The sequence below is a fragment of the Coenobita brevimanus genome, chromosome 73 (genome assembly GCF_032717465.1).
Source record: "Coenobita brevimanus isolate Jiangsu-jjx chromosome 73, ASM3271746v2, whole genome shotgun sequence".
NCBI lineage: Eukaryota > Metazoa > Arthropoda > Malacostraca > Decapoda > Coenobitidae > Coenobita > Coenobita brevimanus.
Window position 1 is genome coordinate 6,566,174 of NC_137026.1, and position 27,939 is coordinate 6,594,112.

Below are 27,939 nucleotides of genomic sequence, written 5' to 3' on the forward strand. Positions count from 1 at the left end.
GTAGAATTTAGAATCACTTCCGTTTGTGGGTGTGATTTGTGGGTGTATATGGCGACTCTGTGACCTTCATATCTTCTATACGAGTGGTAGTGTTTTAACTGTGGAGGATCAGGGTGATCCTCCAGGCACGTCTCCTGTAAACAAATAACGTCTGGCAGGTGTATTGACAGCAAGATTGCTATATTTGGTAACTTATTCCCGACACCTCTACAATTCCACTGTAATACAGTGAAAGCGACGGTTTAAGATTTACGAGGGTGGCCAGTGCTCTTAGTTTTTTTATGCCGCCTGCCACCAGGTGAGTGGCTACCAGGGGACCTTTCCCTGTGCTTGCTTGTGGAGATCTCCATATTCTCGTCAATAACAAGGCTCCCAGAATCCACCGAGGAAGAGCTATTCTTTCTCTCCCTCGCTGGACCAGGAGTGGGGAGGACGTGAGGACGTGACTGTTTGATGAGGGTGGTCAAATTAATTTTATCTGACTTGTCAGGTTTCTGTTTTGGCCACAATGACTGCGAAGGAGCAGCGGCAGCCTGGGAGTATGATGTAGCAACAGGGATATCCATCAGAGAATTGGAGCGTACAGGAGGCTTAGACTGAGAGGTAGGATATGGGGCATGAGGAGCAAATGTTAGGACAGTCTGTGTTTCCACGGTGCACATCACGGGACGGGACACAACCGCCGATGCATAGGAGATATTAGGCTTGGGAGTTGCATGCAACTCCTTCACCTTCTTCCTAGCATCGTAAAAGGATATGCCCTCAGTCGCTTTCACAGTGCAGACCTCTTTCTCCTCCTTCCACTTGGGACAAGCCCTAGAGGAAGTGGAGTGAGCATCCTTACAGTGGAAGCAACATTCAGTCTCGGATGTACAGTGTTCAGCAGTATGTCCCACAGTCGCACACCTGCCACACACGAAGTTGGAAGCCCGACAAGCCTTTTCGTGGTGTCCACAGAGTTCACACTTTGCACAACGAAGGGAGTTCGGGATGTATGGTCTGACATTGATAATTTCGTATCCAACTTTCACATTGGCTGGAAGAGATACTTTTCCAAAAGTCAAAACAACTGTTGCGGTCTTCGTCCTTATGCCTTCCGAAAATCTCGTAATAAATTTGGCCTCTATTACATCTTGCTGAGCAAGTTCCTGTATGATTTCTTCCTCTTCCATAAGCACCAGATCCCTGCGGGTGATAACATCCTTGCAGGAATTCATGGAGTGGGGGATCTTCGTCTGGACATCATAACTGTGGAACTTCCTCAGTTTCAGCAAATCCTTGACCTGGGCAGAATTGATAGTCTTTACCAAGAGATCTCCACTTGCAAGTTTTTTAACTTGTTCAACCTCACCTGCACACCCATCAATCACCTTCTTGATGATGAATGGATTGAGGCTGGACAGGGGAGTTGAACCAACTGCATGGAGCATGATAAACAATGTATTATTTACATTTATATCAAGTGCTCGGGTCCGGAGCCGTTCAGTCGGGGGACAGTCCGTCCGTTGGTCAGTTGGGGGTCGGTCAGGACTACCTCCCCCCCTGAGGGGGGGGAAACAGTAGGATCGTCCGCCATAGAAACCACTCCCCCCTGACGGGGGAAGTGGGAAGGAGGAGAGAAAACAACCAAAGGGCAAAATATCAGGGGTAGACCACCTAAGCCTGAGCTTGCCCTCTCAAACTAGTCCAGGGAGGCCCGACCGTGTTTATTCACGCCCCAGAGCGATCAGTCGGGGGGACCCTCCGTGGGCGATAAGCAAAGGTAAACTCAGAAACAGACACAAACACCTATTGTATCTCTAAATAGGGAGGGGAGGAAAATGAATACTAGCTATCCTAACTTTATTGAAAAAAGCCCTAGTGGCAAACAAAAGAAAAAGCTAATGCCGGTGAGGCAACCCTGCAGCTAGAGAAGGGTTCAGAAAACACGTCTGCTCCCTCCGCAACCATTCATGAAAGTCTCCCTGCTCTATTTTTTTTTTTTTTTTCCTGGCCTATCAATCATTGGGGCCGAAGCCCCTTGTTATTAAGGCCGGATATATATATGTATATATATATATATATATATATATATATATATATATATATATATATATATGTATATACATTTAACATATATCCATATATATACACAAACACACACACACACTTCCATGCATACATACAGACACGCTTTCATGCAAACGTACATATATATATATATATATATATATATATATATATATATATATATATATATATATATATATATATATATAATAACTTTAATTTTATTTCTTTAAATTTTTCCTTGGTTTTATATTTTTTATACCTTATATTATAAAGAAAAATTAATCTAAAGACCCTATAACTAATCACCTAACAGACAAATCGCTAACCTATACTAAATCCTACAGACACAAATAGCTAGACTTTAACTCCCTGCTCTAGTCTCTTTCCCATCCTTATATAAGCTTGCATTACTCTCGAAACTTCGAGTACACTCTCGACCGGCAACAGTTACCAAATCGGAGACATCCGATTATGCAGTGTAGTTTACCTGCACTGCATAACACGCTAAATTATTTAGCATACGAAGTGAGACAAAATTTCATAATTTACCAGTCACATAAATAAAACATTGCAGAGAAAAAGAGCACAAAAATTAATGTATAACTTACAAAATAACTATGCTCACAAACAGCAGGCTAATTGGCAACTCTGACTCGTACCGAAATTATTACAAGAAACACTGATAAACTTCACGAATACCTAACTATGAAATCCCGCTTCTCAACACTATTTTAACGGTTAAGGGAGTTTCTGTAATATCGTCTAATCATTGTCATCATTATCACTTTAATTCTGATTCTCCCTATCATCATCGTCATCATCCTCATCATCATCATTCAAATTCTAATTCTCTCCACCACCACCATTATCATCATCATCATCATCATCATCATTCAAATTCTAATTCTCACCATCATCATCATCATTATTGTCGTCGTCCTTCTCATCATCATCACAGAGAGAAAGAGAGAGAGAGAGAGAGACCACCAAGATAGTGACAGAGGCGGTGGCTCAATCGGTAGAGAGGTGGCCTGCGGTCTTTCCTAACCTAGGTTCAAATCCCCACTGGGGCAGGGAACAGTTTAACCCGCCCCGTCCCATCGATGTATGGGTACGTTGCAACGATTTCCATTTGCCAGTCCCGGCGACGTACTGGTACGTCGTGCAATTGCAAGGTCCCTAATTTGCACAATTTTCAATTTTCGCACGTGATTTTTCGTATTCATACACGAGACACCTTCCTCTATTCCTCTAAAAGATGCCAAGCAGGGACAATGCCTTACACCGCATAACCTCCCCCCTCCCCCCCTCACGCCATTGTCTCGGCAATTCACCTGTTACCAGTGACCTGGCCAATAAAGACAGTCAGGGCCAGAGTGATTCCCCAATCGATGATAATGTGGAGGACAAGGTTTACATAGCATTACAGGAAGAAACAATCAGAAATGATGATCAGGTAATGTGGGAAAAAAGATCATGAATGGTGATTAGTGAGTGAAACAATGCTTATAATGCCTATATTACTGCTAGAAAACCAATATACTCTCATACTACATATAACTGTCATTAAAGACTTTGTAGTTCCTTTGTGGTTACTTGTAGTTGAGTTATGTATATATTAGACTTGTGGACGAGCGGTTATTATACTGGAGTAGCTTCGTGAATAGCTAATCTTCTTTCCCATTTGTCATGTAGTGACAGGAGAGGTAAAGAATAGTATGGGACTATTTCTATTTGTCTTGGAGAAATTAACAAGTCTCTCACACAGAGCGAAGTATAGAGTCCCACTAGCTATCTCTCTGTCTCGCTCTCTCTGTCCCTCTCTCAAGTTGCTAAGCCCTTCTCCCTGCGACCTGTCTCTTCTATCGCCTGTCTCCTTCTGCCCTCTCTTTCCTAAATTCTGGTGAAACAGGAGACGTATCACGTGTGTTCCTTGTGGATAGAAAGTTTAAGAAGCCTGTGTGTGAGTATGTGTGTATGTGTGTGTATGGTCACTAGGGCTTTGTTCACCAGTGGATTGCTGACAACTAACTGCATCATCTCCTTACTGGCCACTGTCGTCAGCTTTCCTCAGTGTAATTTGCAAGCTCATTTCCCATTCCCAGGCTCGCATAGAGCTGTCTATCTATCTATTTATCTATCTATCTATTATGATTTGTAACTACAATATGGAGTCCCAATACATAAATTCATACCAAGCAAATAAATAAATACCGTTTATGAGTGGATGAAATAGTTACCCTCCCATAGAACTCGTTTTCTTTGGTGCCAGCATGTTAGAAAACCCAGTCAGGTAAGGAGCAACTCCTACCTGGATTGAGTTTTTTAACCCGTCACGTCCTGAGGTTTTCCGCACCTCCGACATCCCCCGGTCCCGAGGTATTTTCAAAAATTTTTTTTTTGGCTAAAACCTTCGCTTTTGGTAAGAAACATCGAAAATTCATAGAGAAATCGCTAACCTGAGGTTGAAAACACCCAATCCAGGTAGGAGTTCCTCCTTACCTGACTGGGTTTTCTAACGTGCTGACACCAAAGAAAACGAGTTCTATGGGAGGGTAACTATTTTATCCACTCATAAACGGTATTTATTTATGTACTTGGTACGAATGTATATGTAGTATGAGAGTATATTGGTTTTCAAGCAGTAATAAAGGCATTATAAGCATTGTTTCATTCACTAACTAATCACCATACCTGACCTTTTTTTGCCACATTACCTGATCATTATTTCTGGCTGTTTCTTCTTCTAATGCTATGTAAACATTGTCCTCCACATTGTCATCGATTGGGGAATCACTCTGGCCCTGAATATCTTTACTGGCCAGGTCACTGGTAACAGGTCCTTTGCCAAGACAATGGCGTGAGGGGGGGAGGGGGGAGGTTATGCGGTGTAAGGCATTGTTCCTGCTTGGCATCTTGTAGAGGAATAGAGGAAGGTGTCCTGTGTATACATACGAAAAATCACGCGTGACAATTGAAAATTGTGCAAATTAGGGACCTTGCAATTGCACGACGTACTGGTACGTCGCCGGGACTGGCAAATGCAAATCATTGCAACGTACCGATACGTCGACGAGACGGGGTGGGTTAAACCTCAGGTGAGCGATTTCTCTATGAATTTTCGATGTTTCTCACCAAAAGCGGAGGTTTTAGCCAAAAAAAAAAAAAATTCAAAAATACCTCGGGAGTGGAGGATGTTGGAGGTGTGGAAAACCGCGGGACATGACGGGTTAAGGATCCGAATTTCATAAAAAGCAGACTTTACTGATCTACCAGAAGACCCGACGACATGTTGTAAAAATACCCTCGCTAATACCAATACACCAGTCCTGTATGAGACAGCCATACCATGTATTCAATATGGATGGTGGGTGTTAGCGCCGTAGTGGTGACATGTAGAGGTGTATGATATGTAGGAGGAGTACTGAGCCTTGGGAGCAGGCTGTGAAGCCTATGCCCAGAGTCGAGCACATAAAAAAAAATGCAAGGAGAACGGATGTGACGAAGAGAGGTAATGCAAAAGTGAAAGAAGAGATTTCCTCTCTCTCTCTCTCTCTCTCTCTCTCTCTCTCGACCTTTTTGAAGAGTAACAAGCTTCATCTCCAAGTCCCCTTTTCCTCTCAGAGTTAGTCTGTGTGTATGTGTGTGTGTGTGTGTGTGTGTGTGTGTGTGTGTGTGTGTGTGTGTGGTTGCCGTCCTTCTCCTTTTGTTGTTGTTATTGTTGTTGATGTTGTTGTTGATGTTGTTGTTGTTGATGATGTTATTGCTACTGCGCTTTTTATTTTTTGTTGTTATGACTGTTGTTGTTGTTGGTGGTGGTGGTGTTTTGCGGTTTTTATTATTACTATTGTTGGTCATCCTACTGTTAGTACTTTTCTTCCTTTTCTTCTTCTTCCTCTTCTTTTTTCTCTTCTACATCCTTTCCTTCTTTTTCCTCATCTTTTTCCTCTTCTTCCCCTTCTTTCTTCTCCTTCTCTTCTTCTTCTTCTTCTTCTTCTTCTTCATCATCATCATCTTCTTTTTTCTTCCTCTCCCCTTATCACCAGCAACAGGTTCCTGCTTCCATTCTCACTCCTGCTCCCTGCTTTCCAAATTCAAACATTTTCATTAATCACATTTCCCCTCCTCCTCTTCTTCTTCCTTCTCCTCCTCCTCTCCTCCTCCTCCTCCTCATCCTCATCCTCATTCTCGCCCTCGTTCTCCTGCTCCTTCTCCTCTTCTCTTGTTATTCTCTTCCCACCTCTCTCATCTCTTTTTCCTCTCCTCTCCCTTCGTGTCAACATTCTCTCTCTCTCTCACACACACACACTTTATATTTTCTCTTCTTATTTTCCTCCTCTTCCTTTCCATCTCCCTCCCCGCCTTTCTCTCTCTCTCTCTCTCACTCGCAGCCCACCTCTCGCCGAGGCAACACCTCCACCGCTGTTCCCGGGGGGACCAGCTCTCCACAGCAGCCGTACCAGCTGAGGGACGGGCCTGTCCTTCCATCATGGGGAGTGCCCTGGTCGGTCCATCAGGAGATCGAGGCTCCTCCGCCCTTTATACCCGGCTGACGACCCTCTCTCCGTCACCACCAGGACCGGGGTTGTGCCCTTTTGACCACCAGGACCGGGCCTACCCTCTACGCTTCCGCCTGCTGCTGTGGAGAGCTGGAGTGAGTTGGATGGGGGTTGAGGGCAGAGTTCGGGACGTTTCGATCTGAGCTTCGGCGCCCTTACCATCGGTGCCGTTTAGTCCACCACGCTCTCGTCCCTCTCTGCCCTCTATTAACATCTGAGCAGCCGGCCGCGAACCACCGTCGAGTCGTTTTTTTTTTTTTTCCCACCTGAGCATGCTGGCGCCCTTTCCATTGGCGCCGTGCTGTCTACCGCTCTCCCCCTCGCCTCGTCGATCATCGGGTTGTCTCCACCATCGCCTCGTTCCCTTCCTCTGTCGCCCTTGCCCTGTCTGCCAGTCTCCTTCAATACTATGATCCTTTTTTGGAGCCATTTTCGCTTTTCTCCCTGACGGGCTCTTTTGTTTGCCCGTTCCCCACCATGCTGTGGGGAGAATATTTCAAAAAAAAAAAAATCTCTCTCTCTCTCTCTCTCTCTCTCTCTCTCTCTCTCTGTAACTGTTGATAATACAAAGTGACAAGGAGAGAGACACAGCCATCCTATCATCCTCAGAAAAAAAAGGAAATATGAGAGAGAGAGAGAGAGAGAGGGGGGGAAGGGGGAAGTTACATAAATACTTAGAAGCTAGACAAGACACGCCTAACGGTACAAAGACGTGGTATGATATTATTTTCACAGAAGGTCTTACTCTTTTCCCATTAGTAAAGGGATAAGCTGGACTACTTGGAAGGCTTCCACTCTACCATCGAGACCATCCCACAATCAGACGTACAGGAAAGTAGGGAACAGCACGTTTGGGGCTGAAAATGCCTGAAGGAAATTTCATAGGAATGGCGGAAAGGAGTAGGCTATCATGGATAAAGTTTGTGTTCTCGGATGTTGCATGTACAGTACAAGCTCTATTTCATTTACTGCTTTCTGTGTGTGTGTGTGTGTGTGTGTGTGTGTGTGTGTGTGTGTGTGTGTGTGTAGTCATGTTTTTATGGTGCTTTTTTGTGTTTGTTTATCAGTGGTTATTTGTGCACCTTTGTTTGCCTGTGTATATCTGTTTGTTTGTGTTAGTGGTGGGGCTATAAAACAGATAACATGCACCAGTGTAAGTTAAATAAATTTTTCTTATCTCACCAGGAAGTTGACAATCTCTCCGTAATGAGATTACAATAGTTCCGTCGCCTTAATTTGGCCCAGATATTCGTCCTTTTTCAAATATATATATCTCATCTCATCAGCCGTATGAGTGTCCACTGCAGGACCGGCCTATCCCGACCGGAGTGGGGACAATACAGCCAATGTATTTCTACCAAGTGGCTTAGGCTGTCTGGCAGAGATTGCAGGTAGGGTGGGAAGTGCTTGTAAATGTAATTGTAGTGTTGGAGTGGCTTTGGATGTATGTGCGTAGTCTGTGAACCATGTGTAATTGGCCCGTGCAAGCCGATTGGGTGCAAGCATACTTTATAGTATGTGACACTGGTTCAACCACAGCATCCCTGATGTTCGCCAATGCAGTACGTGGCCAGAAGAACGCTCTCAAAGTTTATTACCCTGGCTGGGCGCGAACTCTCCTTCTTCAGTGTACGAAAACGCACACTTTGCCACTGTACCACAGAGGCTCCTCTCTTTCATGCTAGCTCCTAGATTTGGATCGTAAGACCTTTTGAAGTACTACCTGTACTCTCTCTCTCTCTCTCTCTCTCTCTCTCTCTCTCTCTCATGGTAGCTCCTCAATGTGGATCGTAGGACCTTCTGAAGTACGGCTTGTCCTTTCTCTCTCACGTCAGGCACCTTGCCTGCCTTAGAGTCATTGTCTCCAAACCTGGGATAAATGAACTGAGGTTAGTTTTCTGCTGCCTCACTGCGCCTCTTTCCTCTTCATTTGACCTTGCTTCATCCCCCCCCCTTTCTCTCTCTCTCTCTCTCTCTCTCTGTCTGGCCTAATTCCTGGCCATTACTAGCCAGAAAAATAGAGAGAGAGAGAGAGAGAGAGAGTAAGGGTTATAGACAGGATAATCCGTCTATAACTCTTCCCTTACACCCCACTGACGTTGATATTGTGTTGCAGGAACGGCCAGGGTGTGATGCATGAGGGGTGTCGTGGATTAAATGGAGGGCAGCAGGAATTAAGTCTGTTGGAATGACTAGTTGCTTAACTTCGCGATGAGGTACGTTGTTACCTTTCATTACTGAGTTTATATAGAGCAATTCATTGTTGAGGAAGAAATCAGATACAGGGACTGGTAACTTTGGCAGAGAAGAATCATCGCCTGACTCTAGGAAATATATGACCTGTGACCATATGGGGTCCTCGCGCTGGAACCTATGTAGTGTGTCATAATTGAACGCCAAGTTTACATCGCAACCAGTTGAGACTGTGGCAACATGCCGCGAGAGGGCATCGGCTACGACATTGGATTTTCCAGGAACGTATTCAAATGTCGGATTATAATCAGTCACAGTGACTGCCCAACGTGCAAGTCGACCGGTAAGGTTACGTCCCTGAAACAAGTCACATAAGGGAAGATGGTCTGTTTGGATGTAAACAGGATATCTGTAGATGATGTCGCAGAAACGTTTTAGGGACCAGACCATGGCAAGAACTTCCCAGTGAGTTACACTGTAATTCTTTTCCACGGAGTCTAGCACACTGCTAGCATAGGCAATGACACGTTTCTTTCCTTCAGAGTCATATTGCATGAGAATGGCACCTAGGCCTACTCTGGAAGCATGAGTACAGAGAAGAAATGGTTTAGGATAATCAGGGAATGCCAAAACTGGTGATTGTGCTAGAGCAGTTTTCAGTGTTGTGAATGCGGTTGCCTGTTCATCAGCCCACACAAAAGATGCATCCTTCTTTAGCAATTTTGATAATGGCGCAGCTATCTGGGCATACCCTTTAATGAACCTTCTATAATACCCACTGAGACCGAGGAAACTGCGTACAGTTTCGGTGTTGGTTGGAGTTGGGAAATTCGTCATGGCTCAAACCTTGTCATCAGATGTGTGAATTCCGCGAGCATCAGCAACATGTTCTAGGAATTGGAGTTTCTTACGTAAAAAGTCACACTTTGATAGTTTGATCTTAAGTCCAGCTTGTTTGAGTCTAGTGAACACTTCGGCCAATTTTTCTAAGTGTTCCTCCACCGAGTGACTAGCGATTATGACATCATCTAGATAAGCAAAAACTGAGTGACCTATCATGCTGGCGAAAACTGTATGAATTAGTCACATGAACGCTGAAGGTGCATTTCTCAAACCGAATGGAAGTCTACGGAATTGGTAATGTCTGGATGGAGTACTGAAGGAGATAATAGGACTAGATGATTCTTCCATCTCGACCTGCCAGTAGCCACTTAAAAGATCTAGGGAGGAAAAAACAATTGTTTTTGCCTAAGGATTCCAGCAAATTAGTGAGTACAGGAATTGGAAATCTGTCCGGGACAGCCAGTGCATTCACACGTCCGTAATCTATGACTGGTCGTAACTCACCACCTTTCTTTGGAACCCGAAATAGTGGGCTGTTCCACGGGCTATCAGAGTGTTCAATGACCTCATTATCCAACATGTCCTGAATAAGACGATCGCCTTGTTGACGTTGGCTAAGTGGTAAACGGTAGGCAGGTATATATACTGGCTGAGCTCCAGGCTGTAATGTAATATTAGTAATATTATACTTCACCAAATTTGTCTTGCCCATATTCTCACCGAGTAGGGCTACTACTTCGCGACAGTCTCACAAGAGATTAATTAATTGATGTCGGTGTTCCGGGAAATCACTTTGTTTCACATGAGATTCAAGATTAGATGGAATATTGGTGAACTGAGCAACTGAGCACACATCGGCAACAGGGTATGGGAAATCCTGGCACACACATATGGCCACTGGGTATACCAAGAAATCGCCAATCTGTGTTCCCGTTCATAAGGTGCATGCGGCATTTGTTGAGTTTGTAATGTACAGTCACGCGTACTAATTTCTGCTCAGGGGTTACCCCTTCCTTCCCCCCCTCTACCCTGGACAGAGGGAAGGGGGGAATCGCAAACAAGGCTATCCCGCCTTCTGCCCCCAACTCCCCAACCCTCCTCCTCCAGCCTTCCAGTTACTGATTAGACGCAAATTTTCTCATGTCCTGTAAACATGACTAAACTGTCGTCGCACACTCTTTCAATGACCAAGATTTGGACTATATTTTTAGAATAAATTATTATCATATTGAACTGCATTCTCAAATTGAAAATATTCACCATCATTGTAATCCAGTGTCGTCCGCTGCACAATTCTGGGTTCCAGTGCTTACCTTTTCACTTCCCCCAGCTGTCACTCTCTCTCTCTCTCTGAATTTACTTTTCCCACTCACTCTTTCTTTTTAATTTCATATAACTTTCTCTTTGCTTCTCTCTCCCTCTCCCCTTTCTCTCTCGTTCTTTGTCTTAAGTCATCCCCGCCTCTATCAGCAGTCAGTTATACCGTCACCGCTCCTTCGTATATCGTGTGCAGGCAACATTTATCACACACACTTAGGTCAGATGTATGGAAAGCTATTTTATATATATATATATATATATATATATATATATATATATATATATATATATATATATATATATAATTGTATTTCTCATTATGTGCCAAGTTCAAATAGAGAACACCAGACCAATATTCGTAATTTTTATTAGAGTGACCGTTCCACTTCACATAACTGGGTAGCTGGGCTTATAAACTGCACACACACACACACACACACACACACACACACACACACACACACGACTTAAATTTTGCACTGACAACGTGGCGTCTACAAATATAGTCATTCTAACAACTGGATCTGCTGGCTCCAAACCTTCCCTGTCCCAGTCAAACTCCTCATTCAATAACCGGTTATTGAATGAGGAGTTTGACTGGGACAGGGAAGGTTTGGAGCCAGCAGATCCAGTTGTTAGAATGACTATATTTGTAGACGCCACGCTGTCAGTGCAAAATTTAAGTCGTGTGTGTGTGTGTGTGTGTGTGTGTGTGTGTGTGTGCAGTTTATAAGCCCAGCTACCCAGCTATGTGAAGTGGAACGGATACTCTAATAAATTTTACGAATATTGGTCCGGTGTTCTCTATTTGAACTTGGCACATAATGAGAAATACAATTATATATATATAATAGGTTTCCATACATCTGACCTATGTGTGTGTGATAAATGTTGCCTGCACACGATATACGAAGGAGCGGTGACGGTATAACTGACTGCTGATCAGGCCTAAGGTGGGGGGAGGGGAGGGGTGAGAGGCGGGGAAGACTTAAGACAAAGAACGAGAGAGAAGGGGGAGAGGGGGAGAGAAGCAAAGAGAAAGTTATATAAATTTAAAAAGAAAGAGTGAGTGGGAAAAGTAAATTCAGAGAGAGAGAAAGAGAGAGAGAGAGAGAGAGACAGCTGGGGGAAGTGAAGGGTAAGCACTGGAACCCAGAATTGTGCAGCGGACGACACTGGATTACAATGATGGTGAATATTTTCAATTTGAGAATGAGGTTCAATACGGTAATAATTTATTCTAAAAATATAGTCCAAATCTTGGTCGTTGAAAGAGTGCGACGAGAGTTTAGTCATGTTTACAGGACATGAGAAAATTTTGCGTCTAATCAGTAACTGGCAGCTGGAGGTGGAGGGTTGGGGAGTTGGGGGCAGAAGGCGGGGTAGACTTGTTTGTGATTCCCCCCTTCCCTCTGTCCAGGGTAGAGGGGGGAAGGAAGGGGTAACCCCTGAGCAGAAATTAGTACGCGTGACTGTACAAGTAACATAAACCATCATCTAGCACCATACACAACGCCAACTCATAAACTAACCCATTCATACAACACGTCTCAGGTAAGGTTAGTACATCCACTCCTGCTTTCGCACCCACAACTCGAACAGAGACTTTGGTAAACTTGTGCGGTAACAAAATTGTGCACTGATTTGTTACTGCACGTCTTATCTCTGCGTGTTGTAAAACATCAGTCACACTATCTGAGGTAGTTAAATGAGATGCATCTGAGTCGGCGAGTGTGCCACTGTCAGAGGGGTTCATACGATCTATAATTGAATGCTCAGAGGATGTAGTACTAGATGGTAGTGTACTTGGCTGTTCAGGTAACGGCGTGTGTATTTGGTTACTCTTGACTACTGTTGGAATCATGTGAGACTTAATAACTGAGTCAGTTTGGGAAAGCAACGGACGTGGATATTCCATACTAGATATTGGGAAACCAACCCTCTCAGACACAGTCACTCGATTCGAGTGACGTCGCCTCCTTTGCGATATGGCACAGACACTTGAATCGCGTGGTTTAAGCACCAAAATAATCGTCAGAAAAAAACTTATAGGCCGATTTGCGTGATTTTTGGACACGTCATAGGGCCGCCAAAGCTCTCTCGAGGTAAGTCATTGGCAACGCTGCTTTGCCTTATCTACCTCAGCCCGCTCCCTCCAACCTCAGTGTTTGTCAAGCAGTCAGGCGGTGGTGTTTGACAGCTCGTGGTTCCCTTTAAATCGTCCATAATTCTCCCCCTCTCGCCCGAGGCAAAGGCCCTATTGACTCAGTGAGATAATACATTGTATATGAACATATAGTGACGTGATATTGTCGATGGAACATACAGATATGTATTGAAAAGCAATTCTGGCCGTTAGCAATCGTTGGGCCTTGGAGCCAGACGCATGGTCAGTGTAGCGGGGTTTCGCCACTCCGCCCCCCCGTAGGCCGTATGGCGTGAGTGGAAATACGTATATAAATGAAGCCAAGGCATAAATATGTATTGTGTGAAACATACTGTGGATGGCTTGGTGAAATTATGGAGCCAGGAAGCGTACGGCATGAAACAGAGTGTTGTGAAGGGGCAAACCTGAAGTCGGGAGGGGAGAATTACCGGTGTTTTAGGGCTGGAATTATTGTGATTCTGATAGTGTAAATGCGTATGGAATTGTATGAAATATACGTCAAACAAGCTGCGAGTTTCCGTGAACGAGTGTGGTGTGTGCTAAAAATAGCGTTGCCTCATACTCTCAGGGAGAAGCTGACTCACACACACACTACATAACTCCTCATCTTCAAATCCCTGGTCTAACTGGATCAACACCCCTGGAGGAAGTGAGTTCTGCAAATTTTGTTGATATATATAATAATCTATTACCATTACCTCTCCAACTTTCAGACAAATAACCATTTTCTCCTACAGATTACATATATGAAAGAAAGTAAATCTCCACAGCAGTAACTATAGAAGAGTTATGTTTATGTGTAGTAGGTTATAACAATAGGAAAACATCCATGGAAGATGTAACAGTCTGTACAGATAGAGGGAAAAAAAGTTGGTAGCATAGTCTTCAGGCAGGTGTGCAAGGAAAAAACAGTGTGTGTAAAAGTTGGTAGCGATCGGAAGAGTAACCTCACTTTGTCGGCCAATTACTCGAAAACTATTAGACTTATCGATTTCATGTTACAACCATCATCAATACCACTAAATTCTACGTAAGATCAATACCAGAATGTAAGCCTTTGGTAGCGTTTTGGGGGGTAAAAGGCGAGAGAAATGTTTTTGTTCCTAGCGGTTGTTGTGTGACAAGCGCTCGGAGTAATAACATCATTTTGTCGGCCAGTTACTCGAAAACTATTAGACATCGATTTTCTGTTACAACCATCATCAATACCACTAAATTCTACGTATGATCAATACAAAAAATGTAAGCCTTTGGTAGCGTTTTGGGGGATAAAAGGAGAGGGAAATGTTTTTTTCCCTCGCGTTTGTTATCAGTGACATTCGCTCGGAGTAATAACCTCACTTGGTCGGCCAGTTACTCGAAAACTATTAGACATCGATTTTCTGTTACAACCATCATCAATACCACTAAATTCTACGTGTAATCAATACCAGAATGTAAGCCTTTGGTAGCGTTTTTGGGGGTAAAAGGCGAGGGAAATGTTTTTTTCCCTCGCGTTTGTTTTCAGTGACATTCGCTCGGAGTAGTAACCTCACTTTGTCGGCCAATTACTCGAAAACTATTAGACTTATCGATTTTCTGTTACAACCATCATCAATACCACTAAATTCTACGTATAATCAATACCAGAATGTAAGCCTTTGGTAGCGTTTTGGGGGGTAAAAGGCGAGGGTTTTTTTTCTTTTTCCTCGCGTTTGTTATCAGTGACAAGCGCTCGGAGTACTAACCTCACTTTGTCGGCCAACTACTCGAAAACTATTAGACTTATCGATTTTCTGTAACAACCATGATCTATACCACTAAATTCTACGTATGATCAATACCAAAATGTAAGCATTATGTTACGTTTTGTGCGAGAAAAGGCGGTGGAAATGAGTGTCTCTTCGCGGCTGTTACCATTGATTAACGCTCGTAATAATACTCTCACTTTGTCGGCCAATTACTCGAAAACTATTGGACGTATCGATTTCACGTTTGAATCATGATAAAGAGCAGTAAATTCTACGTATGTACAATACATAACTATGTAATATTTACGATAAGAATTCGTTGTTACGTAGGCGGGAACATTGCGTACGCCGTGCGCGCATCACGAAAGTCAATCACGGACGTAGTGCCTATAGTTGGACTCCCGCACGTTTGCGGCTGTGGTGTGGCCCGCACCTGTGTACAATGGTGCCACGTTTCCCCAACTTGCGATGTGAAACGGAAGCTATTTATGTACAAGGCATCACAAATTCGATAAATTCAGATGAATAAAACTTACACTTGTGTTTTTTGATGGATGAATCAACAGTAATCTTATTATGCATAAAATATTTATACAGTAACACAGAAACATGGCATACATATTGTACAGTGTTGCTAAAAGAAATTGTAGTCACTTTTAATGTTTTTTAGCGTAGTTTTAGGGTGGGTAATAATATCACAGTTATGGATATAAGATAATGAGCCTGAAAAAAGAAGAAATATGCCAATATCCAAAGTAAAAGGAATAATTCATATAATTCTTGTGAGTGGCAACACTTACACACCCAATCTGGCTTAAGGTAAAGTACGTACCTCCATAGACCCAACCATAGCTTGTACAGGTGTTGCTAGGGAAAAATGCTCACATTTACCGGCTTTTACCATAATTTTAAGGACGAGGAATAATCACATTTATAATCATAAGCTAATATGTAGGACAAAATAGTAGGCATATGTCAATACCGAAGTAAAAAAAAAAAAAAAACATTATTCACTCGCGAGCGGCAACACTTCCACACCCAGTCGGTGAGAGAGAGAGAGAGAGAGAGAGAGAGGCAGGAGAGGGGCATGCATTGAATGCATTGTCGGCATCACTAAATATAACAAAACCAAATTAACAAATGAAAGCACAATTATAAATAACTTATAAAAGAATCAAAAGTACTCAGGGTGGCTCACATTTCCCGCCAGGAGAGAGAGAGAGAGAGAGATAACGGTATAGAAAACGTGGCAACACTGTTCACAGGTGCGGGCCACACCACAGCCGCAAACGTAGGCGAGTCCTACTATAGTACTTTCTTTCGATTTACTCGAGAACTATGAGGCGTATGGGGTTCATATTTGAGATGGGGAAAGCTGGTGAATTTGGGCATATTACTATGTAATAAAAACATAAGGTGTCTGGGAAAATTTAGCTATCAGAGGTCAGTGAATTTTTTCCGAAAATGGCTTTCAGTTTTTGGCCATTTTCTCGAAAAGTATACATCATATCTCAACCGGATTTGTTTCGTTAGAAAGCTGATGAAATTCTCTATAAAAACTTATTAGATCATTTTCCTGTATGATGGAAAACATTCAAACGGCGATGTTGGGAAATGAAAACAGTTTACTCGAGAATGCTTCCAGGGCTAATAACTTTTTTTGCTGGTGTTTTCCTGTGTTTTGGTCCTGTTTATCAGATAGAACAAACATCGATGCCTACCTTGAGGAAGGTTTCATGGGAATACATGGATTTTTGGGTGGCGAAAATAAGGCAAGAATGTGTTTCATTCGCTCAAGTTTGCTCAAATTTGCCGTGCGTGCGCTCCCCGGCCGGGTGGCTTCGTAGTGAAAAATCGTGAGCCAGAAAACTTACTGAAACTTATCGTGCAGGAGAGGGTTAACATGTACACAACGAGAAGCAGGGAGGAGAGCAATGGCTTCTTGGGCCATTGTCGAAAAGCCAATGAGAGTGTCCGCTGGATACTTAAGATCATTAGTGACATGAAACTCTACGTCAAAAGGTCTTAACCTGTCACATCCCGAGCACTTTTGCACCTCTGACACCCCCCAGTCCCGACCATTTTTGGAAAAAAAAATTTTTGGCTAAAACCTCCACTTTTGGTGAGAAACATTGAAAATTCATAGAGAAATCGCTCAACTGAGGTTTAAAATACTTGATACAGGTAGGAGTACCTCCTTACCTTACAGGGTTTTCTATCAGGCTGGCTGCAAAGAAAATAAGTTCTATGGGAGGATAACTATTCCACACCATTCATAAACGGTATTTATTCATTTATTTGGTACGAGTTTATATGTAATATGAGTGTATACTGGTTTTCAAACAGTAATATAGGCATTATGAGCATTGTTTCACTCACTAACTCATCACCATTCCTGACCTTCTTTTGCCACATTACCTGATCATCATTTCTGACTGTTTCTTCCTCTAATGCTATGTAAACTTTGTCCTCCACATTGTCATCGATTGGGGAATCACTCTGGCCCTGAATGTCTTTATTGGCCAGGTCACTGGTAACAGGTGAATTGCTGAGATAATGGGGGGGGGAGGTTATGCGGTGTAAGGCATTGTCCCTGCTTGGCATCTTGTAGAGGAATAGAGGAAGATGTCCCGTGTATACATATGAAAAATCACGTGCAAAAATTGAAAATTGTGCAAATTAGGGACCTTGCAATTCCACAACGTACCAGTATGTCGTCGGGACTGGCAAATGCAAAATGTTGCAACGTACCCATACGTCGACAGGACGTCTCGGGTTAAGGCTTTATCAAGTTTTACTTCTAGTGTGATCTTTCCTTTGACCTGAAATTCTGAGCCATCCACACCGCATAGGCAAATGTCAAGTGGTTCGAGGAGCTCAACTCTTTTAGTTATTTTCCTGATGTTTAAAGAGGTATCTGAGATTGGATTTACCACTGTCCATAAAGAAAGAGCTTTGTACCCCTTCGCTCCATCCTAGAATGACTAAGCCTGAAGATGTTATAGGTCCTACCTGACGAATGGGGAGTTGATTTTCTGTTGCCTTATTTTCAGACACCGGCTGATCTTCCACTGTTAGGTTACATTTCTCCAATCCAAGTGCTCGTCTTCCCCTGACTGACGGCTCTTAAGGTAACGACACTCATCCATGGAGTGAGTTGTGCTATTCTTATGGTACTTGCAAGTTAGACGTCGGGACCTCAAAGGTGCGCGCGCATTCCCGTGAGCAAAAACGTCTTTCTTTGCGTGCACAGCTAGACTCTCGATGACCTACATTACCACAGTGCCAGCACACAATTGAGGATTGTTTGCTTCGTCGCAGAGTTGAATTGTCATGACTGCTAGAAGGTGAACGATAGTGTGAGTGAGACTGATTACTAGGTTTGGTTCTTGTAGTTGGCCGCGTACGAGAGGAATCAGATGAAGTGATGCTGGTGTGTAATACTCTCGCAGTACCACCTGCCGAGGGAGAGGGTGAACTGTAAGAATCGACCTGGTGAGTGAAGTCTGTTCCTGACCTTTCAACCATTGTCTTACTAATATCCATTATTTTGTCTCCTGGGTTAAAGCCAACTTGTAGTGCTATTTGTTTCTGGGAGTCCGAAAGCCAGTTGAGAAATCTAAAGTAACTGAACAAGTTAACAAAATTATTTGATGTAATCATGATCTCCCCGTTGTGTTGTGTTACCCATTGAGTACCACGGAATAATTGGCGCAACTCTGAACTTGTCGCCCTCATAGTAGTGGCTGCCTCAATTACTTTTGCATGTTGGGGAGTACCTTCATGTCTTCCTGCATTTGCTTGAGGAGATTAGTTAATCCTATAAGTGATGCAGAATTGGAATGTTGGCAACAATATTGAATAAGCCATTTGGCAATCGTCGAAGTGCCCCGCGCGAATAGCGGCTTCTATTAATGATCTGCCATGATGGAGTCGACTGAGAAGATATGAAACTTTCAAGGGTTCAGTTACAATCTGGCAATTATGAATGTCGTTTTCGGCCTCTCTGAGGAAATTGTAAATCGAAACAGTACTCTCCTTTCCTGTAAATTTGGGTCTATTCACATCATCCAAATATATGGATTGGGGAGGTGGAGAGTTCTGAGTCGCCATCGTAAGAAGAGGGTGAGACTGCGAAGGTGAGGAAGTAGGCATGGTAGTGAACTGAGATGGTGTGTGGGAAGGAAGTGTCGTGGCGTTAGTGGTGTGTGTATGTGTAGTAGTAGGGAGGGATAAAGACTGTGGAGAAGACTGAGTGGTTTCAGGAGAATCAGCTGGAGATGATAGAGTATCTGGAGTTAATATATCTGGATTTAGGGTAGGAGTAAAAGGTGTAGTAGAAACAGGTAGGGAACTTACGGTAGGTTTGGTATAAGATCTGCCACTGCGAAGATTTACATTATCACTACATACAGCGTTATCTGTGTTACCATCAGATTCAATAGGTGAGAGATCTACCCTTTTAGAAAAGGACATTAACAGAGTAGGAAGTAAGCAAATAAAACTAAATGAAGAAATGGATGAATAAATGAGAATAAATAAATAAAAATATTTGTAATCTGTGAAGAAATGATTTATATACAATGAATGTGAGTGAAAATGAATGCTTTATTTACAGCTGAGTATGAGTGGGAGAAAATGGGATGAAGTAGGAGTGAGTGAACGAAAAATTCTGACTGAATGAAAAATGAGGGACGAAAATGCAATGAATGGATGAGAGTAAAAGTGTGAAAATATCACAGTCTATAGAGACAGCTTGGCTTCTCTGTAGAAAGGGATTAATCAATGTGATGGAATGAGGAATTGCATGAGAATGCAGGTAGAAAATACTTGTAGTGAGATGTGATCAGTCCCAAGGCAGGAGAAAAAGTGAGGCTCTCGTCTCCTCGTGATTGGGTGGAAGTGTTCGTGACGTCACTGGGTAGCGGCCCTCCACTGGGCGGAACGAGAAGCTGATAGGAGCAGGAGTCTGTGACATAGCTCGGTGTGACTGGCCACGCTCCCTGGGTGACGTAGGTGTGTGTGGTGGGTGGGGAAAATGATGACGTAACTGCATCGGGTGGCGTTGGGGGCTGCTTCCTGGAGTGGGGTCTGGTATGGAGTTTGTGGGGGCTGAAACTAACCCTTACAGCAGGCCGGACAGGAACACAGGCAGGCAGGCAAAGGCAGGGTGTAGGTTGATAGGAGCAGGAGCTTTACGTGGCTCACTAGCTGTAGTGGCGTTGTAATAGGTGGGGTGTTGATGTGGAGGAAATTTCCAAAATTACATCAGGCTGCTAGAACGATTCCACACCAAGACTGCAAACAGGGCTGGAGGCTAGGGCAGAGATAGACTGTGTGTCGTTGTGGGAAGAACAGCAGTGACAGTAGCGTGGGAAGACAGACACAGCTAAGCCGGCCCACAAAAGATGTGAATCACTATTATCCCGCCACTGCCACCAAATGTAAAAGCTGTCAATGCTCCCCTTTACGCCACTTGCAGGTGAAGGCAATCTTGTAGTAGTTTTCTGACAATATATTAAACACCATCTTGAATCAATATATAGCAATACCGGACAACATCCGTGTCCATCCCCAGACCAGTACAGACAGCTACTGATCGCCAGCTCTCTCAGGCTAGACCAGCAGTGCGACTATGGAAGCTGTGACTCATTCAAATCCACTCATAACATAAGTGCGCTTAGACATAACACTGGGCATTGACGCCTTACTTGGATCCTACTTACAACTACTTACATAGTATATTTACATACTATATAATATTTACAAAAAGGTTACAAACACCACACCAGCAGACTGAGCCGTTCCCAGAGCATACAAGATACCACCAGGTGTGCATGTTTCCCCGTATAGAGAATTCTGACTAAACTTTCAGAGCATTTTTTTTTTTTTCTAAATTTTCTTTCTTACGCCAAAATATTATGTCTGATGGCGTCTTTTGTGTTGCAAGAACGGTCCAGTCTGCTGGTGTGGGCGTGGGTGTGGCAGTGGGGGTAGCTGATGAATAAATGATGCAGGAGATAAATTGATAACGCTAAGCCGTCCCAGGAAGACACGAGAAAACGCCTGGAAAAATGGAAGAGCAGCGTTAAACATGGACCTCTTTGTATATACTCACTTTATCTTAACTTGGCGTAAAATTACTATCTCTCTGTCTTGAACATTGAGTTGTAACAAAAGATTAACACAAAGAAGTGCTGTGGAGGGGATGCACAGCCGTACCACTGTGATATATTGCTATTAATCGACAGGAAACAAGTTGTAAAACGATTAAAATTTCTTCCAGGTTAAAATGAATGACCTATTGGTATAAAATGGCCTCCTCTTCATCTTGATCGCTGAGATTAAGCAAGATCTTAGTACTAGAATACGGTACTAGTCACGAAGAAATGTTGTGGAAAGGATGCAGTACCGTCGTGTTGTACAGTATTCTCCCACTGAGCTGCGGGAAATCCAAAAGAACTAAAATTTTCGCCAAGTTGAGGTGAATGGGGTATAGAAGTTTCCGTGACTCTAAAAACATACAATATTAGTTTTAAAACTTTGTGCAGTTTTATTTTGAAATTTAAAGTAATTTCTCCCCCAAAGCTGCAAAAATTCTATATCACTCACTCCAGCTAAAAATATGCTTTATATTCACGAATCTCTAGATATATCTGGGGGACGACGACATGGAGGCGATTTGTTTGTAGTCACCCCTTACGGGATTAAGGTGTCTGGCAGTAGATAGACAGATAGATAGATAAATAAATGCTGTAGATAGGTAGATGAATAAAATACTCTTTTCACTTTAACTTGGCCTAAAATTGCCATCTTTTTATCCTTGAATGCTGAGTTGTAACCCTAACATTACAACATGATGCTAATCACGAACAAGTGCTGTGAAAGGATGTAGAGCTGTAGTACTGTGTTTTTCTGCCACTGAGCTACATGAAATAAGCTGCAAAATGACGAAAATCTATGCCAAGATAGAGTGATAACAGTATAGTAGTTGCAACCCAGGCTTATCTGAACGTGAACCCAGTGGACTGCAGGCTGAAATGGTTTTCCTCCAGCAGCCCACCATCTTCCTCTTGGGGGATAGGGAGGGAACTGAGGGACGTTTGTATAACAGGGTGGTGGAGGAGCCTAGTTATATCAGTGCCACCACGTGAAGGCGTCCCTCTCCATTATGTTTAGCACAGCAAAAATACCTGTCTATCTGTTTTTTAAACTATTTACTGTATTCGTCTATCTGTCTATCCATTCATCTATCTATCTGTCCATCCGCCTATCAACCCTTCTATTCATCTGTTTGTCTATTGCCAGATGCCTTAATTACGTGAGGAATGGCCACAAACAAATCGCCTCCAAGTCACTCTGTCCTCTGCCATTTGGTTGCCCTCTCCCCAGCTTACATCCCCTCTCTCATATCGCTCCACTCCATCCCTCAGTCTCATCCAAGGTCTCCCCCACCTCATCCTCTCTCACTCCACCCTATCTACATAGCCTACACTCTTCTAGTCAGTCTCTCATTCTTGATCCTTTCCACCCTCTCCCTCCATCTCATATTTGGCCTCCCCCTCCTCCCTCACTCCATCTTGCCCACATACACTCTTCTAGTCAGTCTCTCCATGCTCTCCACATGGAAACAGGCAGAATCAGTATAACCAATCAGACTAATTAGTCGCGTCTGAAGTATAAGAAATTAACACAAACCTCCCTTGTAATCTGTCTATCTACCTGTCTATCCATCTGTTCATCTGTCTGTCTATTTATCTATCTATCTGTCATTCTATCTGTCTATTGCATGACACCTCAATATCGTAAGGGGTGGCCACAAACAAATTGCCTCCATGTCGCCCTGTCCCCTGCCACTTAGCTGCCCTCCTCCCAGCTCACACACTCCCTCTCTCATATACCTCTCTCCTCCATTCCTCTATCTCATCCTCGATCTCCCCCTCCCTCTCCCCCACTCAATCTCACTCACATACACTCTCCTGATCAATCTCTCACTCTCCATCCCCCCAACCTACACCTCCCCTCTCTCATATATATATCTCCATTCCATCCTTCCATCTCATCCTCCGTCTCCCCCTCCTTTCCCCCCACTCCGCCTCACTCACATACGCTCTCCTCGTTAGTGTCGTTCTCCAGCCTCTCCACAAGTACCGTAGGAACAGTAACACAGGGATAATTTGTAACCCACGCCTCCGCCATCAGGGAAAGACAGGTAAGCTGTGAACTCTATATTGCTTTAAATCCATGGCAATTATTTTTATGCAACATCGGAAGCGTTTGCAATACGTGTTTAGTTTATATTTTTTCCAGCTTGCAATAAGTCTTTTGTCTGGTTGCAATGCATTTTGTTGTTTATTCTGCTCATGATGCGTTATTTGTTAATGATTTTTTTTACTTGCAATACGTGTTTTGTTCATGTTTTTCCTGCTTGCAATACGTGTTTTGTTCATGTTTTTCTGCTTGCAATACGTGTTTTGTTCATGTTTTTCTGCTTGCAATACGTGTTTTGTTCGTGGTTTCTTCTCCTTTATATAAATATATTTTTTCTTAACTGGGAGTAATTTTTCGAACTTCGTATAATCTTTCACAAAAAGTTTATCTATCTATTTGTTAAGTGTCCATGTTGTTCTGTTTATTTTCTGTTTATTTTGTTTATTTGCTGCTTCTTCTCTGTACTTTTTTATTTCGTTTATTTTTTTGTTTATTTTGTTTATATTCCTGTTTACCCTATGTTTATTATGTTGATGGTCCCGTTTATTTGGTTTACTTTGTTTATTTTCTGTGCATGTGGTTTGTTGTTTTTATTTTTACACTTATTTACTGTTTATTTAATGTTTATTTTTGTTTAGTTGTTTTTCTGTTTATTTTGTGTATTTTGTTATTTTCTGTTTATTTTCTATTTGTCTATTTTCTTTTTATTTTTTGTGTATGTTGATCATTTTATTTATTTTCTATTCATTTTTCTGCTTAATTTCTGTTTGTATTGCTTATTTTGTGATTATTTTATTTTCTGTTTAATGTTTATTTTTTGTGTTTTGCATATTTTCTGTTTATATAGTTTACTTTCTACTTTTTTGCTTATTTTCTGTTTATTTTGTTCATTTTCTGTTTATTCTGCTAAGATGCTTTTTATTTGGTTTATTTTCTGTTTATTTTATGTTGTTTACTTATTTTCTGTTGACCACTGTTTTTATGTTTATTTTGCTTACTTTCTGTTTATTTGTTTATTTTCACTCCTTTTTAAATACTACTGGTTTAAGATACCTATTTTCAAGACTATATTTAAAAGACTACCGTTAAGACTACTATTTAAAGAACTAATTTAAGACTACTATTTAAAGACAACTAATTTCAGACTACTATTTAAAGAACTAATTTAAGACAACTATTTAAAGATTACCATTTTAAGACTTATTATATGACTGCTATTTAAAGACTACTATTTTAAGACTTCTATTTTAAGACTACTATAGATTTTTAAGACTACTACTTCCAAAGTTTTATTGAAAAACGCAATATCCTCTACTCGAAATTCTCACATAAATATTAATGTGATTTTGAGTTGTACTTTTGGCATGCTAGTCACGAAGAAGTGTCATGGAAGGATGTAGTGCTGCAATATTGTCTTATTCTGCCACTGAGCTGTAACGAGAGAATAACACTAGATTATGATGACAGTCACGAAGAGTGCAAGCGCAACAAGCTGCAAAAGGACAATAATATCCACCAAGTAAAGATGGACAAACCATAGCGTCCAAGTCGGGCCGAAATGGTAAATCTCCCAAATGAACAGCTTCTTCTAATGTTGGTACAATTCTTCAAAGCATTTCTTCGTGACTAGCATCTTCATCCTCTTCCTCTTCTTCTCTTCTTCTTCCTCTTCTTCTTCTTCTTCTTTTTTTTTCTTCTTCTTCTTCTCTTGTTCTAATAGGTACTACATCCTTTACACATAAGATACATGCAATACCTTTTTCACTTTAACCTGACCCAAAATTGATGTTTCTCTCTCTCTTGAGTACTGAGTTATGAAAAAAATTAACACTACAATTATGATGCTAGTCACGAAGAAGCGCCATAAGAAAGACATGGAGCCACAGCACTGTCTTTCTCTGCCGCTGAGTTACGTGATATATGAAATAGGCTACAAATGGATAAAAATCTGGGCCAAGTGAACGTGAAATGAGTAAAGGCTTCAACTGTCACCAGAATGCTTTTATTGTGCTGTATTGCTTTATTATTATTATTATTATTATTATTATTATTGCCTCTCAGCTAAGCAATGTGTAAACCGACCCTCCCCTCTGACTCCCACCCTCCTCGGCACACACAGTTACTGTACATACATACATATACATACATACCTACATGCATACATACACACATACATTCATACATACATACATACATATACACAAAACTCCGCCCTCCACACTCTCTCTCTCTCTCTCTCTCTCTCTCTCTCTCTCTCTCTCTCTCTCTCTCTCCATTTCTCTCTCTATCCATTTCTCTCTCTCCAGCAGCTAGCTGGTAACATTTATTGTTATTTTTTCTGCGCAAAACTTTTAGTTCAGTAGCCTTGCCAACTATAGTCGCGGCGCACGACTCTGAGGTTGTCATTATCGTACCCTGGCAACGTACCATTAAAAAATGCGTCCGATTTCGTGTCATGTTATATACGAATCATATCATTATGCACGAATATATTATACACGAGTATTATTAACACGAATCACTTGCGTCTTATGTTATACACGAAATGGGACGCATTGTTGAGGGGTAGGTTGCCAGGGCACGATAATAACAACCTCAGAGTCGCACGCCGCTACTATAGTTACATTAATTCTGTTATTGCACCAGCATTCACAAGGAAAGATCGGGTGTCATGTTCTGTGTGTGTGTGTGTGTGTGTGTGTGTGTGTGTGTGTGTGTGTGTGTGTTTTCTCGCAACAGTCACGTATCGACCTCCATCACACTGTCGCTGCAGTTCCCCCTCCCTTCTCTCTCTCTCTCTCTCTCTCTCATTCACGCCCTTTCGCTAACCCCTCTCTCTCACTCCCTCTCACACTCTCACTCTCACTCACCCCCTCTCTCTCACACCCCTCTCTCACTCCCTCTCACTAACTCCCTGTCACTCACTTCCTCTCTCTCACTCTCTCTCATTCACTTCCCCTCTCTCACTGCCTCTCGCTCACTTCCTCTCTTTTACCCCCTCTCACCCACTTTCTCTCTCTCACTCCCTCTCATTCACTCTCTCACTCTTTCTCACCCCCTCTCGCTCACTCCCTCTCACTCACCCTCTCTCTCTCACTCCCTCTCACTCACCTCCTCTCTGTCTCACTCCTTCTCACTCCCCTCGCTCTCACCCCCCCTCACTACCCTCTCTCTCACTCCCTCACTCTCTCATTCCCTCTCTCTTACCCCTTCTCTCATCCACTTTCTCTCATCCACCTGTCTCTCTCACCCTCATCCCATCTCTCTCTCTCTCTCTCTCTCTCTCTCTCTCTCTCTCTCTCGCCTACCCCCCCCACACACACACAAACACACACACACACACAGACACAGACACAGACACAGACACACACACACACACACACACACACACACACACACACACACACACACACACACACACACACACATGTTCACACACACACACACACACACACACACACACACACACACACACACACACACACACACATGTTCACACACACACACACACACACACACACACACACACATGCTGACACACACACACACTGACACACTAACATACAACCCTCTCTCTCTCTCTCTCTCTCTCTCTCTCTCTCTCTCCAGCACACAGGGCCAGATAAGCTAATATATTACCACTTCACTGCCTGATAAAGGAAACGGACTTATGGCCCTCTACATCTCCACCATTCCACCCTGTACCCCTTCACACCCACCACATATTTGTACATTTGTGCCCACCATCCACTCACTCGATGTAGTCCTGCCTACGAACCCACCACATACTTCTACATTTGTGACCACCATCCTCTCACTCGATGTAGTCCTGCCTACGGGTGAGTCTACACCCAGTATCCGTCCAAATCGCCTCCTATATACTTGGAAGTCATTCACTGTGCTGGGTGGTAACTATATAGCCAAATAGCGCCTGGTGGTTGTGGGTTAAGGCGCTCTAATAGGACTGAGCCTGTTACATATGCCTCAGCCCCTCTCATATCCTCGACAGGACTGCACAAAGGCAACTGGGGCCTGCAGTCCACTGAGTTCACGTTGACATGAGCCTAGGATTGTAATAACAGCACCAACAACATCACCACCATCACCACAACCAACAACAACAACAACAACAACAGTAGCAACAACAACAACAGCAGCAGCAGTAGCAACAGAAATAACAACAACAAGCAGCAGCAGTAACAGCAGTAGGAACAACAGTAGCAACAACAACAACAAGCAAAATGACAACAACGCCTTCTCCTTCTCCTACTAATACAACTATTGCTACTGTTACTACAACAACAACAACAACAATAACAACAACAACAACTACTACTACTACTACTGCTACTAGTACTACTACTATTGCTACTACTACAACTACCACCACTACTACTACCACTATCAGCTGGTACAGAGGTTCTCGGGTTGGAGTATTGTGGTGGAATGAACTGATCCTATACACATAATTCTGTCTAATAATTTTGTCTTGTAATTATCCTCATATCGATGGTTTCATTTGTCCAATCTGTACATGTCTTTCTGTCCACATTGGGGGCATCACTCATAAGTATAGATGATCTTCTCCTACCCTAGAATGGTATCGTTGGGCCTGTCACACCCGACGCCGATGGTCATTGTTTTAGTCCTGGAGTACTATGGGTACTACTGTACGTCATTGGCGTGCCTTCTACCTTCATTGTCCACTGAGATATTGATGCAGGTGGGTGTGCTTCTCTGTGGTCCAATTGCCTCGTTGTTTTTTGTGGTGCTTGGCTCTGTACCGGATATGAACATGTAATGTTCGTGTGCCGACCATGTAATCTGAAAATTATATAATAATTCTGAATTATGTGAAAAATGA